Source organism: Muntiacus reevesi, chromosome 4 (genome assembly GCF_963930625.1).
Source record: "Muntiacus reevesi chromosome 4, mMunRee1.1, whole genome shotgun sequence".
NCBI classification, from domain to species: domain Eukaryota; kingdom Metazoa; phylum Chordata; class Mammalia; order Artiodactyla; family Cervidae; genus Muntiacus; species Muntiacus reevesi.
Window position 1 is genome coordinate 659,289 of NC_089252.1, and position 18,090 is coordinate 677,378.

The 18,090-nt window shown below is 39.4% G+C and overlaps 1 long non-coding RNA gene across 1 annotated transcript in view; it reads left to right on the forward strand.

Moving 5' to 3' along the window:
- The window catches only part of LOC136167259 (uncharacterized), a 36,555-nt gene extending 18,465 nt beyond the window's left edge, over positions 1-18,090 (forward strand). The window contains exon 3 of the long non-coding RNA XR_010663076.1: positions 17,986-18,090. This is a non-coding gene — a long non-coding RNA (uncharacterized lncRNA). The remainder of the gene's footprint in view (positions 1-17,985) is intronic.

Genomic DNA, 18,090 nt, shown 5'->3' on the forward strand with positions numbered 1-18,090 from the left:
AGTGCAATACCTGATCCTAAGGATTTCCAAATGGATCACACCCATGGTCCCAGTGAGCAGCCAAACTGATGTCCTACTAGAAAAGATGAGACAGTACTTAACACTGAGAAATAGAAAGATAGATCTTGTGGCATATAATCAGTGGGGAAATCTTAGAGCTGTGTTAAAATATAATTTACTAAAAGGATAGTTTGCCCATTGTATTAGCTCTATTGTTGCTGGAACAAATTGCTACAATCTTAGTGTCTTAAAACAACCACTGTATTACCTTACAGTTCTAAAGTTCAGACATCTGAAATAGTCTTGTGTGGTTAAAACCAAAGTCTCTACAGGCCTTTCTGAAGACTCTAGGGAAGTGTTTAGTTCCTTGCCTTTTCCAGTTTTCAGAGGCTTCCTCGGCTCAAGGTCTCTTTCTAATTTCAAAGTCAGCAATCTCATCATTCTGACCTTGGCTTTGGTTGTCATATTTTCTTCTCCTCCTGTTCTCTTCCCCTTATGCCTGTTTCACTTATAAGGACCTTTGGAATTACACCAGAGGCCACCTGGATAATCTTCCCATCTCAGTGACATCTGCAAAGTTTCTCCTGCCATGAAGGTATCATAGTCTCAGGGCCAGGACTTAGTCCATATACTTCTTTAGGGGGCCATGATTATGCCTACCACACCCAGACTGTCATTTTTTTTTTTTAATTTCACCATGTTATTAATTTTGGTAGGTTATATTAGTTAGCTGATAATATTAAAAAAGTAATTCTGAGTTGCTGACTTAAATCAGGCATAGGAAACAATTTGATATTCAAGGTAAATTTAACTAAGTGTAGAAAATCTCTTTGAGATGATACAATAGCTTTTCGTGTTGAATCTGTTACTAGAAATGCCTGGAAGCAAGGAGGCCTTGCATATTTAAAATATTTGATTTATATTTCTGTAAAAGAAGATGTCCCGTGTCTGCAAACCAGCTTGCTCTCTCTGTACTCCTGGTGCTTGTCTATCCGTTGGTTATTGCTGAGCATGGATACCACAGAGTACTTGGTCAAAACCTCCTTGTTGCTCTATTAGAGAACTTAACTGATTCTGCGTTATACTGGTGGCTGAGCAGAGAATCAAGTTTTCTGAGGACACATATTTTGGCTCTGAGAGTAGATTTTGGGGAAAAACAAGCAAACAAAAAGCCTAAGCTACATCCTATCTGCTAAATACCTCCCAGGCATCAGAAAATGTACTTGTCAGTAGCCATTATACCTAACTGCAAGGGGGAATACTTAAGGCAAATAGTCTAGGGACCTGGTTTTTGTTGCGAATATTTTTTGCAAAATTCCTATTTACCCTGGACCCTCCCTTACCTCTTACAAGCAGTCCCTCAGAGCTGAGAGGCTGTCTTCTGGGTTTACATCCTCAGAAATTCCTTCAAATAAAACATAATTCTAAAACAAACAAACAAAGAAACAAAACAGCCTGTGTGTTTTTCCTTTGCTGAAGCATTCCTGCCAGGGCAGTGTCCTCTTCTGACTTTGAACAGAAACCGAGTCCCTTGAATCTCTGTTACCAGGGGTCTTATTTCTCTTCCTCTGCATCCCTCAGCACTGACTTGGAAGTTAGAGAAGGAAATGTGTGTTGTGTGCTGTGCAGAGATCCTCACATCGTTGGATGGGATGAGACTTAGTGGTAGTGGGTGTTAGCTATATTGGGCACATGTTACTGACAACTGACTCTTATTTCCTGTTAATTATTATCTTATGGTGTCGTCTCATTAAGTAGCAGGATGATCGGATTTTGAATAAAGGAGATAACCATGCTTTAATTTTCGTTTTCGGGGGGGAATCCTAAAATTTGATTATATTATTATAAAATTTTATTATATTAAATAATTTACATGGATACATTTATTTAAATCTTCACCAGTTATTGAAAATCTGCTTACTCCAGGAGTCCCTGTGCTTATTAATATGTGATTAATATATGATTCAACCATTTAATAAATACTGCTTATTTATATTTTTATAGGGTCTAGAAGAGGCATCTTGTGAATGAAGAGAATAAAAATACATTTTGAAAATGATAAATACCCTAGATAATTTTTAAATTTTGTCTTCTGCTTCATATCAGCAGAGATAATAAAGTAGTTTGGTAGCAGTGAGTTAAGTGGTTATATATTTACTCCTTGGAAGGAAAGTTATAACCAACCTAGACAGCATATTAAAAAGCAGAGACATTACTTTGTCAACAAAGGTCCGTCTAGTCAAGGCTATGGTTTTCCCAGTAGTCATATATGGAGGTGAGAGTTGGACTACAAAGAAAGCTGAGTACAGAAGAATTGATGTTTTTGAACTATGGTGTTGGAGAAGACTCTTGAGAGTCCCTTGGACTGCAAGGAGATCCAACCAGTCCATCCTGAAGGAGATCAGTTCTGGGTGTTCATTGCAAGGACTGATGTTGAAGCTGAAACTCCAATACTTTGGCCACCTGATGCGAAGAACTGACTCATTGGAAAAGACCCTGGTCCTGGGAAAGATTGAGGGCAGGAGGAGAAGGGGACGACAGAGGATGAGATGGTTGGATGGCATCACTGACTCAATGGACATGAGTTTGGGTAATCTCCGGGAGATGGTGATGGACAGGGCGGCCTGGTGTGCTGTGGTTCATGGGGTCACACAGAGTCAGACACAACTGAGAGACTGGAATGAAAGATAACTTCATGTAAAAAATTGGAAATTTCTGAAAATTAATTATCTTGTTAACTTTATTGTTGGTTTCAAAGGTAGCTTTAAAGATGTTAAGAATATAATGAAATGTTCAAGTGTCCTGTCTGTATGATGTGCACCCATCAGATGTTGAATTTGATGAGCATCTCCCAAGAAATATCTCCAATGAGTGGAGCCCAGATTATAATCCCTGGAACCTCTGATTATGTTTACATGCATGGAAACGGGATTTTGCAGATTCAGTTAGGTCAAGGACATTTAGATGAGGAGATTATCATAGATTATCCAGGGAGAGTCAGTATACTCACAAGTGTCCTTACAAATGGAAGGAATCAGAAGAGAGTCAGAGGGAAGGATGACTGTGGAGGAAAGCTTGAAGTGATGTGGTGTAGTCAGTCAATCAGTTCAGTCGCTCAGTCGTGTCCGACTCTGCGACCGCATGAATCGCAGCACACCGAGCCTCCCTGTCCATCATCAACTCCTGGAGTTTACACAAACTCATGTCCATCGAATCGATGACTCCATCCAGCCATTTCATCTTCTGTCGTCCCCTTCTCCCCCTGCCCCCAATCCCTCCCAGCATCAGGGTCTTTGCCAGTGAGTCAACTCTTCGCATGAGGTGGCCAAAGTATTGGACTTTCAGCTTCAGCATCAATCCTTCCAATGAGCACCCAGGACTGCTCTCCTTTAGGATGGACTGGTTGGATTTCCTTGCAGTCCAAGGGACTCTCAAGAGTCTTCTCCAACACCACAGCTCAAAAGCAGCAATTCTTCTGCTCTCAGCTTTCTTATAGTCCAACTCTCACCTCCATACATGACTACTGGAAAAAACATAGCCTTGACTAGACGGACCTTTGTTGGCAAAGTAATATCTCTGCTTTTTAATATGCTGTCTAGGTTGGTCATAACTTTCCTTCCAAGGAGTAAGTGTCTTTCAATTTCATGGCTGCAATCACCATCTGCAGTGAATTTGGAGCCCCCCAAAATAAAGTCTGTCACTGTTTCCACTGTTTCCCCATCTATTTCCCACGAAGTGCTGCGACCAGTTGCCATGATCTCAGTTTTCTGAATGTTGAGCTTTCAGCCAACTTTTTCACTCTCCTCTTTCACTTTCATCAAGAGGCTCTTTAGTTCTTCACTTTCTGCCATAAGGGTGGTGTTATCTGCATATCTGACGTTATTGGTATTTCTCCCGGCAACGTTGATTCCAGCTTGTGCTTCTTCCAGCCCAGCGTTTCTCATGATGTACTCTGCATATAAGTTAAATAAGCAGGGTGACAATATACAGCCTTGAGATACTCCTTTTCCTATTTGGAACCAGTCTGTTGTTCCATGTCCAGTTCTAACTGTTGCTTCCTGACATGCATATAGGTTTCTCAAGAGGCAGGTCAGGTGGTCTGGTATTTCCATCTCTTTCAGAATTTTCCACAGTTTATTGTGATCCACACAGTCAAAGGCTTTGGCATAGTCAATAAAGCAGAAATAGATGTTTTTCTGGAACTCTCTTGCTTTTTCAGTGATCCAGCAGATGTTGGCAATTTGATCTCTGGTTCCTCTGCCTTTTCTAAAATCAGCTTGAACATCTGGAAGTTCACGGTTCATGTACTGCTGAAGCCTGGCTTGGAGAATTTTGAGCATAATGATGTGGTTTAAGAAGGGCTCAATTTTCTTTTGCTCATTTAAAGATGTAGAAAGGGGCCATGTGCCAAGGAATGTGGGCAGTCTCTAAAATCTGGAAAAGGCAAGGGAATGGATTACCCTCTATAGAGTCCAGAAAAAAAATGTAGTCTTTTGGACACTTCTGTTTAATCTCATAAGGGACTTTTGACTCCTGACCTTAAGAATTATAAGATATTAATTTTGCATTAGGCCACTAAGTTTGTAGGGATTTGTTATAGCAGCAATAGAAAACTATGCACATGAACCAGAGAATATTAGAATTATTACTATTGGTTTACATGCTACAAGCAGGTAAAATCATCTGTAGTTTAAAGTGAATTACAGAACTTTCAGATTGTTCCAAGAGAGAAAAAATGAAGAACTCTAAAAATTATTAGCTTTAATTAAAAAAAAAAAAGATATTCATGCAAGCCAAGTTTTGAAGCCAACTTAAATTTAGAAAGTTATGATTTTTTAAAAAATATTGAATAGTTGATTTATTATGTTATGTTAATTTCTCTTCTATATAGGAAAGTGGCTCAATTATCCAATATATTCTTTTTCATATTTTTTCCATTATAGCTTATTACAGGGTATTGGATATAGTTCCATGTGCTATATAGTAGGACACTGTTTATCCATCCTATATATACTAGCTTGCACCCACTAATTCCAATTAACTCTCAGTCTTTGGGAGTTTGACCCTCCCTTGGCCAACAGTTTGTTCTCTATATCTGTGTGTCTTTTCCGTTTTGTAGGTAAGTTCATTTGTGTCGTAGTTCAGATTCCACATCTAAGTGTTGTCATATGTATTTGTCTTTCTCTTTCTGACTTATTTTACTTAGTGTGATGATCTCTGGGCTCATCCATGTTGCTACAAATGGCATTATTTCATTTTGGATGGCTAAGTAAATACTCCATTGTATGTATTTGCCATACTTTCTTTATCCATTCATCTGTTGATAGACATTTAGGTTCTTTCCATGATTTGGCTATTGTAAACAGTGCCGCTATGGACATAGGGGAACATGGATCTTTTCAAATTACTGTTTTGTCTGGGTAAATGCCCAGAAGTGGGATTGCTGGATCATATGGTAATTTTATTTTTACTACTATTTTTATTTTTACTACTTTCTACAGTGTCTGCACCAATGTACATTCCCATCAACAGTATAGGAGGGCTCCCTTTTCTCCACTCTTTCTCGAGGGGTCTTCCTTGGTGGCTCAGATGGTAAAGAATCTGCCTGCAATGCGCGAGACCAGGGTTCAATCCCTGGGTCAGAAAGATCTCCTTGAGAAGGAAATGGCAACCCACTCCAGTATTTTGCCTTGAGAATTCCATGGACAGAGGAGCCTGGGGAGTTACAGTCCATGGGGTCACAAAGAGTTGGACAGGACTGAAGAACTCCTTATTGCCCAATTCAGACTTAAATTGAAGAAAGTAGGGAAAACCACTAGACCATTCAGGTAGGACCTAAATCAAATCCCTTACAATTATACAGTGGAAGTGAGAAATATATTTAAGGGGCTAGATCTGATAGACAGAGTGCCTGATGAACTATGGACAGAGGTTCATGACATTATACAGGAGACAGAGATCAAGACCATCACCAAGAAAAAGAAATGCAAAAAAGCAAAATGGGTGTCTGAGGAAGCCTTGCAAATAGCTGTGAAAAGAAGAGAAGTGAAAAGCGAAGGAGAAAAGGAAAGATATCCCCATGTGAATGCAGAGTTCCAAGAAAAGCAAGGAGAGATAAGAAAGCGTTCTTCAGTGATCAGTGCAAAGAAATAGAGGAAAACAAGAGAATGGGAAAGACTAGAGATCTCTTCAAGAAAATTAGAGATACCAAGGGAAATTTTCATGCAAAGATGGGTACAGTAAAGGACAGAAATGGTATATGTCTAACAGAAGCAGAAGATATTAAGAAGAGGTTGCAAGAATACACAGAAAAACTATACGAAAAAGATCTTCATGATGGAGATAATCATGATGGTGTGATCACTCACCTAGAGCCAGACATCCTGGAATGAGAAGTCAAGTGGGCCTTAGGAAGCATCTCTAAGAAAAAAGCTAGTGGATGTGATGGAATTCCAGTTGAGCTATTTCAAATCCTGAAAGATGATGCTGTGAAAGTGCTGCACTCGATATGCCAGCAGATTTGGAAAACTCAGCAGTGGCCACAGGACTGGAAATGTCAGTTTTCATTCCAATCCCTAAAAAAGGCAATCCCAAAGAATGCTCAGACTACCACACAATTGCACTCATCTCAAATGCTAGTAAAGTAATGTTTAAAATTCTCCAAGCCAGGCTTCAGCAATACATGAACTGTGAACTTCCAGATATTCAAGCTGGTTTTAGAAAAGGCAGAGGAACCAGAGATCAAATTGCCAATATCCACTGGCAAGAGAGTTCCAGAAAAACACCTATTTCTGATTTATTGACTATGCCAAACATTTGACTGTGTAGATCACAATAAACTGGAAAATTCTGAAGGAGTTGGGCATACCAGACCACCTGACCTGCCTCTTGAGAAACCTGTATGCAGGTCAAGAAGCAACAGCTAGAACTGGACATGGAACAACAGACTGGTTCCAAATAGGAAAAAGAGTACGTCAAGGCTGTATATTGTCACTCTGCTCATTCAGCTTATATGCAGAGTACATCATGAGAAACTCTAGGCTGGATGATGCACAAGCTGGAATCAAGATTGCCGGGAGAAATATCAATAACGTCAGATATGCAGATAACACCACCCTTATGGCAGAAAGTGAAGAAGAACTAAAGAGCCTCTTGATGAAAGTGAAAGAGGAGAGTGAAAAAGTTGGCTTAAAGCTCAACATTCAGAAAATGAAGATCATGGCATCTGGTTTCATCACTTCATGGGAAATAGATGGGGAAACAGTGGAAACAGTGTCAGACTTTATTTTTGGGGCTTCAAAATCACTGCAGATAGTGACTGCAGCCATGAAATTAAAAGACGCTTACTCCTTGGAAAGAAAGTTATGACCAAACTAGAAAGCATTTAAAAAGCAGAGACATTACATTGCCAACAAAGGTCTGTCTCGTCAAGGCTATGGTTTTTCCAGTAGTCATGTATGGATGTGAGAGTTGGACTATAAAGAAAGCTGAGAGCAGAAGAATTGCTGCTTTTGAGCTGTGGTGTTAGATAAAGCTCTTGAGAGTCCCTTGGACTGCAAGGTGATCCAATAGGTCCATCCTAAAGGAAATCAGTCCTGAGTCTTCATTGGAAGGACTAATGTTGAAGCTGAAACTCCAGTACTTTGGCCACCTGATGTGAAGAGCTGACTCATTTGAAGACCCCGAAGTTGGGAAAGATGGAGGGCAGGAGGTGAAGGGCACGACAGAGTATGAGCTGGCTGAATGGCATCATCGACTCAATGGACTTGAGTTTGGGTGGACCTTGGGAGTTGGTGATGGACAGGGAGGCCTGGCGTGCTGCGGTTCGTGGGGTCACAGAGTCGGTCAGACATAACCGAGTGATTAAACTGAACTGAACTGTTGGGAAAAACCATACATTTGACTAGACGAACCTTTGTTGGCAAAGTAATGTCTCTGCTTTTTAATATGCTTATTAGGTTGGTCATAGCTTTTCTTCCAAGGAGTAAGCATCTTTTAATTTCATGGCTGCAATCACCATCTGCAGTGAATTTGGAGCCCCCCAAAATAAAGTCTCTCACTGTATCCATTGTTTCCCCAACTATTTGCCATGAAGTGATGGGACCAGATGCCATGATCTCAGTTTTCTGAATGTTGAGTTTTACACCAACATTTTCACTCTCCTCTTACACTTTCATCAAGAGGCTCTTTAGTTCTTCTTCAATTTCTGCAATAAGTGTGGTGTCGTCTGCATATCTGAGGTTATTGATATTTCTCCCAGCAATCTTGATTCCAGCTTGTGCTTCATCCAGCTCAGTGTTTCTCATGATGTACTCTGCATATAAGTTCAATAAATAGAGTGACTATATACAGCCTCGATGTACTCCTTTCCCAATTTGGAGCCAGTCTTTTGTTCCATGTCCAGGTCTAACTGTTGCTCCCTGAGCTGCATAGAGACATCTCAGGAGGCAGGTCAGGTGGTCTGGTATTCCCATCTCTTTAAGAGTTTTCCACAGTTTGTTGTGATCCAAATAGTCAAAGGCTTTGGTGCAGTCAGTAAAGCAGAAATAGATGTTTTTCTGGAACTCTTGTTTTTTCAATGATTCAGCAGATATTGGCAATTTGATCCCTGGTTCCTGTTCCTTTTATAAATCCAGATGGAACATCTGGAAGTTCAAGGTTCATGTAGTGTTAAAGCCTGGCTTGGAGAATTTTGAACATTTCTTTGCTAGCATAGGAGCTGAGTGCAGTTGTGTGGTTGTCAGCATTTTGTGGGATTGGAATGAAAACTAACCTTTTCCTGTCCTGTGGCCACTGCTGAGTTTTCCAAATTTGCTGGCATACTGAGTGCAGCACTTTCACAGCATCATCTTTTAGGATTTGAAATAGCTCAACTGGAATTCCATCACCTCCACTAGCTTTGTTCATAATGACGCTTCCTAAGGCCCACTTCACATCACACCCCAGGATGTCTGGCCCTAGGTGAGTGATCACACCATTCTGATTATCTGGGTCATGGAGCTGTTTTTGTATAGCCCTTCTGGCTATTGTTGACACCTCTTATTAATATCTTCTGTGTCTGCAGGTCCATGGAATTTTTGTCCTTTATTTTGTCCATCTTTGCACAAAACACTCCCTTGGTAGCTCTCATTTTCTTGAAGAGACCTATAGTCTTTCCCATTCAATTGTTTTCCTCTATTTCTTTGCACTGATCACTGAAGAAGGCTTTCTTATCTCTCCTTGCTATTCTTTGGAACTCTGCATTCAAATGGGGATATCTTTCCTTTTCTCCTTTGCCTTTTGCATCTCTTCTTTTCACAGCTATTTGTAAGGCCTCCTCAGACAACCATTTTGCTTTTTGCATTTCTTTTCCTTGGGGAAGTACTTGATCCCTGCCTCCTGTACAATGTCAAGAACCTCCATCCATAGTTCTTCAGGTACTCTTGTCTATCAGATCTAATTCCTTGCATCTATTTCTCACTTCCAATGTATAATTTTAAGGGATTTGATTTAGGTCATACCTGAATGTTCTAGAGGTTTTCCCTACTTTCTTTAATTTAAGTCTGAATTTGGAATTAAGTAGTTCATGATCTGAGCCACAGTAAGCTGCGGGTCTTGTTTTTGCTAACGAGAGCTTCTCCATCTCTGGCTGCAAAGAATGTAATCAGTCTGATTTCAGTTTTGACCACCTGGTGATGTCCATGTGTAGACTCTCCTCTTGTCTTGTTGGAAGAGGGTGTTTGTTATGACCAGTGTGTTCGCTTGACAAAACTCCACTAGCCTGCTTCATTTTGTACACCCAAGCCGAACTTGTCTGTTACTCTAGATATCTCTTGACTTCCTACTTTTGCACTCCAGTCCCCTATAATTAAAAGGACATCTTTTTTGGGTATTAGTTCCTGAAAGTCTTGTAGGTTTTCATAGAATTGTTTAACTTCAACTTCTTCAGCATTACTGGTTGGGGCGTAGACTTGGATTACCATGATACTGAATGGTTTGCCTTGGAAAGGAACAAAATCATTTTGTTGTTTTTGAGATTACATCCAAGTCCTGCATTTTGGACTTTCTTGTTGACTGTGATGGCTACTCCATTTCTTCTAAGGGATTCTTGCCCACAGTAGTAGGTATAATTGTCATCTGAGTTAAATTACCCCATTCCAGTCTGTTTTAGTTCACTGATTCCTAAAATGTCAGTGTTCACTCTTGCCATCTCCTGTTTGACCACTTCCAATTTGCCTTGATTCGTGGACCTAACATTCCAGGTTCCTATGCAGCATTACCCTTCACAGCATCGGACTTGACTTCCATCATGAGTCACATTCGCAACTGGGTGTTGTTTTTGCTGTGGCTCCATCTCTTCATTCTTCTGGAGTTATTTCTCCACTGATCTCTAGTAGCATACTGGGCGTCTACCAACTTGGGGAGTTCGTCTTTCAGTGTCCTATCTTTTTGCCTTTTCATACTATTCATGGGGTTCTCAAGGCAAGAATACTGAAGTGGTTTGCTATTCTCTTCTCCAGTGGGCCACGTTTTGTCAGAATTCTCCACCATGACCTGATTTTAAAGCAGCCAAAATCCTGCCATGGAATCCCCTATGTGACTTTAAATGGATATGAATTCTTTGTGTATATTTAGTTTCTTCAAATAAACTTAAGATTAAGTAACAACACACACAAAGTAGTTTTTCAACAAATAATTTGAGATTATATTTCTCTTTTGCATACATGTGTGCTCAGTCTAGTCCGACTCTTTGTGACCCCGTGGACTGTATCTCACCAGTCTCCTCTGTCTACGGGATTTTCCAGACAAGAATACTCAGGGGAATAATCATTCCTTTCTCCAGGGAATATTCCTGACCCAAGCATCGAATCTGCATCTCCTGAATCTCCTGCATTGGCAGGCAGATTTTTTACCACTCAGTCATCTGAGAAGCCCATATTTCCCTTTTGACTTATATATTCATTTTGATATACCAGAAGAGCTAGCATACTGCCTTTCTCAGAGTAGTAATTTAATAAATATACCTGAAAAAATGCTCACTATAAAATAATTACAACTTCTTTTTCTTTGTTAACAGATTGTCCTCCCCAATTCTAATATTGAAGTAATTCAAAAAAATTAAATGTTTTTTTTTTTTATTAGTTGGAGGCTAATTACTTCAGAACATTTCAGTGGGTTTTGTCATACATTGATATGAATCAGCCATAGAGTTACACGTATTCCCCACCAACACTAAGCAGAATCATTAAATTATCTATTCTTAATTTGATGAGGACACATTTTAAAATAATAAGACTGCATTTTGATTTTAAAATACTTCATTCAATACTTGGAAAATTGGGATATAACTCAAGTACAATTTTGGATTCTTTCAAAACAAATTGTGACAAATTAAAATTCTTTAAGACCCTCCAAGACCCTTCCTACAGAGCATAAAATCAGTTTACATTTAATTTTAGGCATAGTAGAATGTCAACTAGAAATATTTATGCTTCAAAGTAGTTGGAAAAACAACATGCCAAAATATATCCCACATTTAGATTATTTGAAACACTGAGATGTTAAGAACCTGGAGCTCCACATTGGTGGGATGGTGGTCCATGTGAATTCTTCCAGTCAAGTAGTTTTGAAGAGAATAAATAAGGGAACTACTCATAGAATAATTTTACTGGAATAAAAGAATGTTTGAAGAGCTACATCCCCATCCCTTCTCTGTGTTTTTTGTCTACTAATGCTTAAAAACTAATCAAAGCAGGAAAATTACCATGTTCCTCTTCACTTTCTCTTCCTCGTTTAGAACCATTCAGTCTATTTCTCCTAAAATACAGGAAAGTCATCCTTTCATGTGATGGTCAGTTTCTTGAGGGGGGAAGAATGCTGTCTATGCCTGTCTTAAAGTTTAATGCTTCTCCTCTGATCTTTGATGCTCTGACTTTCTGCCCAAGAAAGAGAGACAGATGGACATGGACACACACACAAGAAACAAAGTAGAAATGACTGAAGGGAGAAAGGAAGAAACTCAAGGGGAAAGCGGTGGCCACTACTGGTACAATACATTTTGAGGGATGTATCAACAAGGGCTGCACTGTAGTTGTGGCAGGAGACAGCAGACTGAGAACACACATAACTCTGTCCATGGGAAAGCATTTGGTCTGGATGGATTGCTTCAAGAATCTGGTGTCACAAAGAAAAATGACAATAACAACAAAGACGTGAGCTATGAAATTTCCATACGACAAGGGAAAATAAATACGATTCGAGATGAGTGTCTATAGCCAAGATTACAGCCAGTGTGCTGGCACTCATCTAGATGTGGCACGCAGACTACAAGTGGCAGAAATTTATTCTTTTCAGCTCTCAGAGTAACCAGGGGGAACCTGTCATATAGCTGGAACCCATGAGCACTCAAGTTTGCCCTGATTCAAATGTCCCTTTTCTATGTGTTTGAAGAACGATACCAGAAAAAAACAAAAGAAATGATAATAAAATTATTCACTATCCCTGTAGTAAATAAAATGGCATGATTTTCATGAAAAAGAAGGAAAAGACGATTAAGTTTTTAATGTCTATATTTGTTTATGTTACCATCAATTCAAACATGAGGTTTCTGGATCAAGACAGATTGTTATTACTGACAGTAATACTTGTATCAGTTCACTACACAACAGTTTCTACCTTCTTCTGGGGTGATGCTATATGGACAAGCTGGCATGTTTGGGTGTCATATAACAGGAGAAAAGTCATGAAATTAAGAATCAGGAATTCAATACACATGCTGTCCAGTTAACATCCTTCCTTCCTGAGAAGAGAAATGATTTTCCCTTATGCAAACAAATTCTCCTAGGGTAGAGAAAGGGAAGTTCCCTTGTGGGAAGTAAGTAGTGGTCTCTAGATGAACTGTAAGTCTCCAGGTTTATATATCCTGGTATACACCCAAGGTTCCAGGTTTCCTTCCCTTTTGGAATGTAAATATATAGTTTGGGGAGGTAAAGTTCTCTTTATGGAAAGCACAATCACAGAAAACTTACCAAACTGATTACATGAATCACAGCCTTGTCTAAATCAATGAAACTATTAGCCATGCAGTGTAGGGCACCCAAGATGGACGGGTCATGGTGAAGAGTTCTGACAAAACGTGGTCCACTGAAGGAACGGAAAGCCACTGAAGATTGTTGCGTTGAGAACCGCATGAACAACATGAAAAGCCAAAACTATGACACTGAAAGATGAACTCCCCATTTTGCTCGGCGCCCAATATGCTACTGGAGAAGAGCGGAGTAATAGCCCCAGAAGGAATAAAGAGGATGAGCCAAAGTGGAAACAGCCAGGTGTGGATGTGTCTGGTGGTGAAAGTAAATTCTGATGCTGTAAAGAACAATATTGCAACAGAAACCTGGAATGTTAGGTCCACACATCCAGGTAAATTGGAAGTGGTCAAACAGGAGATGGCAAGAGAGAACAGTGAAATTTTAGGATTCAGTAAACGAAAATGGCCTGGAATGGGTGAAATTAACTCAGATGACCATTGTATCTAGTACTGTGGGCAAGACTCCCTTAGTAGAAACGGAGTAGCCCTCACAGTCAACAAAAGAGTCCAAAATGCAGGTCTTGGAGGTGATCTAAAAAATGACAGAATGACCCCTCTTTGTTTCCAATGCAAACCATTCAATATCACAGTAATCCAAGTCTGTGCCCCAACCACTAATGCCAAAGAAGCTGAAGTTGAACAGTTCTATGAAGACCTACAAGACTTTCTAGAACTAACACCAAAAAAAAAAAAAAAAAAAGATATCCTTTTCATCACAGGGAACTGAAATACAAAAGTAGGAAGTCAAGAGATACCTGGAGTAACAGGCAAGTTTGGCTTAGAGTACAAAATGAACCAGGCTAACAAAGTTTTGTCAAGAGAATGTACTGGTCATAACAAACACCCTCTTCCAACCACACAAGAGATGAATCTATATGTGGAGGTCACCAGATGGTCAATACCGAAATCCAATTGATTATATTCTTTCCATCCAAAGATGGAGAAGCTCTATACAGTCAGCAAAAATAAGACCAGGAGCTGACTGTGGCTCAGACCATGAACTCCTTATTGCCAAATTCAGACTGAAATTGAAGAAAGTAGGAAAACCACTAGAGCATTCAGGTATGACCTAAGTCAAATCCCTTACGATTATACAGTAGAAGCGACAAATAAATTTAAGGGATTAGATCTGAGAGAGAGAGAGTGCCTGAAGAACTATGAACAGAAGTTTGTAAGACTATATAGGAGATGGAACCATACCCAAGAAAAGAAATGCAAAAAGACAAAATGGTTGTCTGGGGTGGCCTTACAAATAGCTGAGAAAAGAAGAGAAGTGAAAGGCAAAGGAGAAAAGGAAAGATATCCCCAGGTGAATGCAGATTTCCACAGAGTAGCAAGGAGAAATAAGAAAGCCTTCCTCAGTGTTCAGTGCAAAGAAATAGAGGAAAACAATTGAATGGGAAAGACTATGGATCTCTTCATGAAAATTAGAGATACCAAGGGAATATTTCATGCAAAGAGGAGAACAAAAAAGGATAGAAATGGTATGGATCTAACAGAAGCAGAAGATATTAAGAGTAGATGGCAAGAATATACAGAAGAACTACACAAAAGAGATCTTAATGACCCAGATAATCACAATTGTGTGATCACTCACCTAGAGCCAGACATCCTGGAGTGTGAAGTCAAGTGGGCCTGAGGAAGAATCACTACAAACCAGGCTACTGGAGGTGATGGAATTCCAGCTGATCTATTTCAAATCCTAAAAGATGAGGCTGTTCAAGTGCTCAACTCAATATGCCAGCAAATTTGGAAAACTCAGCAGTGGCCACAGGACTGGAAAATGTCAATTTTCATTCCATCCCAAAGAAAAGCAATCCCCAAGGTGTTCAAACTACCACACAATTGCACTTATTTCACATGCCAGCAAGATAATGTTCAAAATTCTCCAAGCTAGGCTTCAACAATACATGAATCCAAAACTTCCAGATATTTTAGCTGTATTTAGAAAAGGCAGAGGAAACAGACATCAAAATGCCAACATCCACTTAATCTTAGACAAAGCAAGAGAATTCCAGATAACCATCTACTTCTCCTTCAGTGACTTAGCAAATCCTTTCAGTTGTGGATCACAACAAACTGGAAAATGTTTTAAGAGATAGGAATACCAAACCACCTTACCTGCCTCCTGAGAAATCTGTATGCAGGTCAAGAAGCAAGATACAACCAGACATGGAACAATGGACTGGTTCCAAATTTAGAAAGGAGTACATCAAGACTGTATAATGTCACCCTGCTTATTTAACTTATATGCACAGTACATCATGTGAAATGTCAGGCGGCTGGATGAAGTACAAGCTGGAATCAAGATTGCCAGGAGAAATATCAATAACCTCAGATATGCTGATGACACTACCATTATGGCAGAAAGCAAAGAGGAGCTAAAGAGCCTCTTGACGAAGGTGAAAGAGGAAAGTGAAAAAACTGGCTTAAAACTCAACATTTAAAATAAATGGATTAAAAAAAAAAAAACCTCAACATTCAAAAAAATGAAGATCATAGCATCCAGTCCTATCACTTCATGGCAAGTAGATGGGGAAACAATGGAAACAGTGACAGACTTTCTTTTCTTGGGCCCCCAAATCACTGCAGATGGTACTGCAGCCATGAAATTAAAAGACGCTTGCTCCTTGGAAGAAAAGCCATGACCAACCTAGATGGTCTATTAAAATGCAGAAACATTACTTTGCCAACGAAAGTCTGTCTCGTCAAAGCTGTGATTTTTCCAGTAGTCATGTTTGGATGTGAGAGTTGGACAATAAAGAAGGCTGAGTGTCAAAGATGTGATGCTTTTGAACTTTGGTGTTCGAGAAGACTCTTGAGAGTCATTTGGACAGCAAGGATATCCAACCAATCAGTCCTAAAGGAAATCAGTCCTGAATATTCATTGGAAGATCTGATACTGAAGCTGAAGCTACAGTACTTTGGCCACCTGATGTGAAGAGCTGACTCACTGGAAAAGACCCTGATGCTGGGAAAGCTGAAGGCAGGAGGAGCAGGTGACAACAGAGGATGAGACGGTTGGATGACATCACTGACTCAATGGACATGAGTTTGAGCAAGTTCTGGGAGATGGTGAAGGACAGGGAAGGCTGGCTTGTTACTGTCTGAGAGGTCACAAAGCATCGGACACAACTCATTGATGAACAACAAAAGCTTTCTAGATTTCTCACTAGAATGCCTGAAAGAACTATGGACAGGTTTATAAGACTATATAGGAGGTGGTAATCAAAACTATGTATTTTCACACATCTTTAACTTCCATGGCTTGTTTATTAACTTTTGTTCCATTTATTCCTTGCGTAGAGGGCCCTAACCTTGCAGAAAGATGAAAATATTTACTTGTTGGCAAAGAAAGAGAAAGAAAAAGCTGAGGTAAAAAGATGGCAGAATACAATAAAAAGGGTGGGGGAGGGTTACAACAAGTAATCAAATTCTAGGAACTAACAAAAATGTTAGTCTGAGCTAGACAACCTACAGAACTCATTCAAAACTGCGTGAATCAAGGTAGACCTGTGGGATTAAAAATGAGAAGGCAGCTAAAATAATACAAAAGATGAAAGTAATGAGCTGAGGCACTGTGAAGACAGTCCTGAGGAACATGAACTTGTACGAGACGAAGACCATTGCAAGGATCCCAAGAGAGAATATCCATAGGACTAGAATCTAATCAAAGGAATCTGTAGTGTTACAAAAAGGAGAAAACTTTAAGATGAGCAGGAATGTCAAATATTATTTTAAGCAATTTAACAGAGGAAAAATATTGTTACGAAGTATAATAAATAAGAAGATATTGGCTAAAGATGTTCGTAGGAACACAAAATGTGTTCAGACTCTGTGAGGAATGATTGGATGGCACTGAAGGGGTGATACAAATTTAATTTTTGAAAGTATATAAGCTCTTAAGAGACAGGAAAGAGTAAATAAATAACTGGAAAAAGAAACTGTGTTATGCTGACATGTTTGAAACTTCATAAATGTTGTTAACTATATAATTCATAGAGTAAGGGTCCTGAGAAGGGCTGGAGATGGCATAGACAGAAGCTATCAATGGACAGGCAGAAGAGTCCTTCTTTAATAATATAAAAAGAGGAAATGTCAGGCAGATATGTTCTTAGGTTCCAGGACAGAAATTTGAGAGACTTATCTTCTGATGCTTTGATTTTCTCCGTGAATTAGAAGGTGGGTGATGAGGGACAAAATGGAATCATAATAAGAGTGGGTAACTATTTCAACAGATGCTATAGAGAATTGAAGAGTGAAGAGTAAAGAAACAAGGACACTTGGCTAGGCAGCGATAAATGTTGAAACCATTGTGTGATTGTTTTTTTAAGCATCACTCAGAAACCCAGCAATGGGAATAAAGAAGATAAAATGTTGAGTGTTCAGGATTGGTGTGTCTCAGGGTGTCTGTGACAGATGGACAATGGGTAAACAGACATAAGGATATCGACAAGAAAAAAGGTTGACATTACACATTTTCATTAGGCAATTTTGTTCCCCAAAGGACATCTGATAATCTTGGAGACATTATTGATTGTCATAAGAATAGGCTATGGGTGAAATAGCAGTTATTTTAAATTATAGCTCTGATATAAACTTTAGTACAAAGAACTAGTGGTCACTGTTGGCAGAATTGCCAGAAGCCCAACTTTAGGCTTGCCCTGACATTCAAAAGGAATTCCTTAGCTAAAGTAGATCTAGGACCTTCCAAAATTGGTCTAGAAGTTCAGTAAGGAAGAAATAAACATGAACACACTTATCAATATGATTTTCCCACCCTCTGCGGGGCTCCCTTCTGGCTTCACTCTTTGTAGAAAGACTTGTACTTTTACAGAACTGTGGAGCTTTTGATGAATTTCTTCACCACCAAGGATCATGACTTTTTTTGTTGGTTTTTTTTTTTTTTTTTTTTTCAGATTAAAAGCTCATCGATCATTTCTGTTGGATGAACCTCTCTGGTATACCATCTGAAGGGTATTAGGGAAAAAAATGTCATATTCCTCTAAAGACTGAAAAAGAAA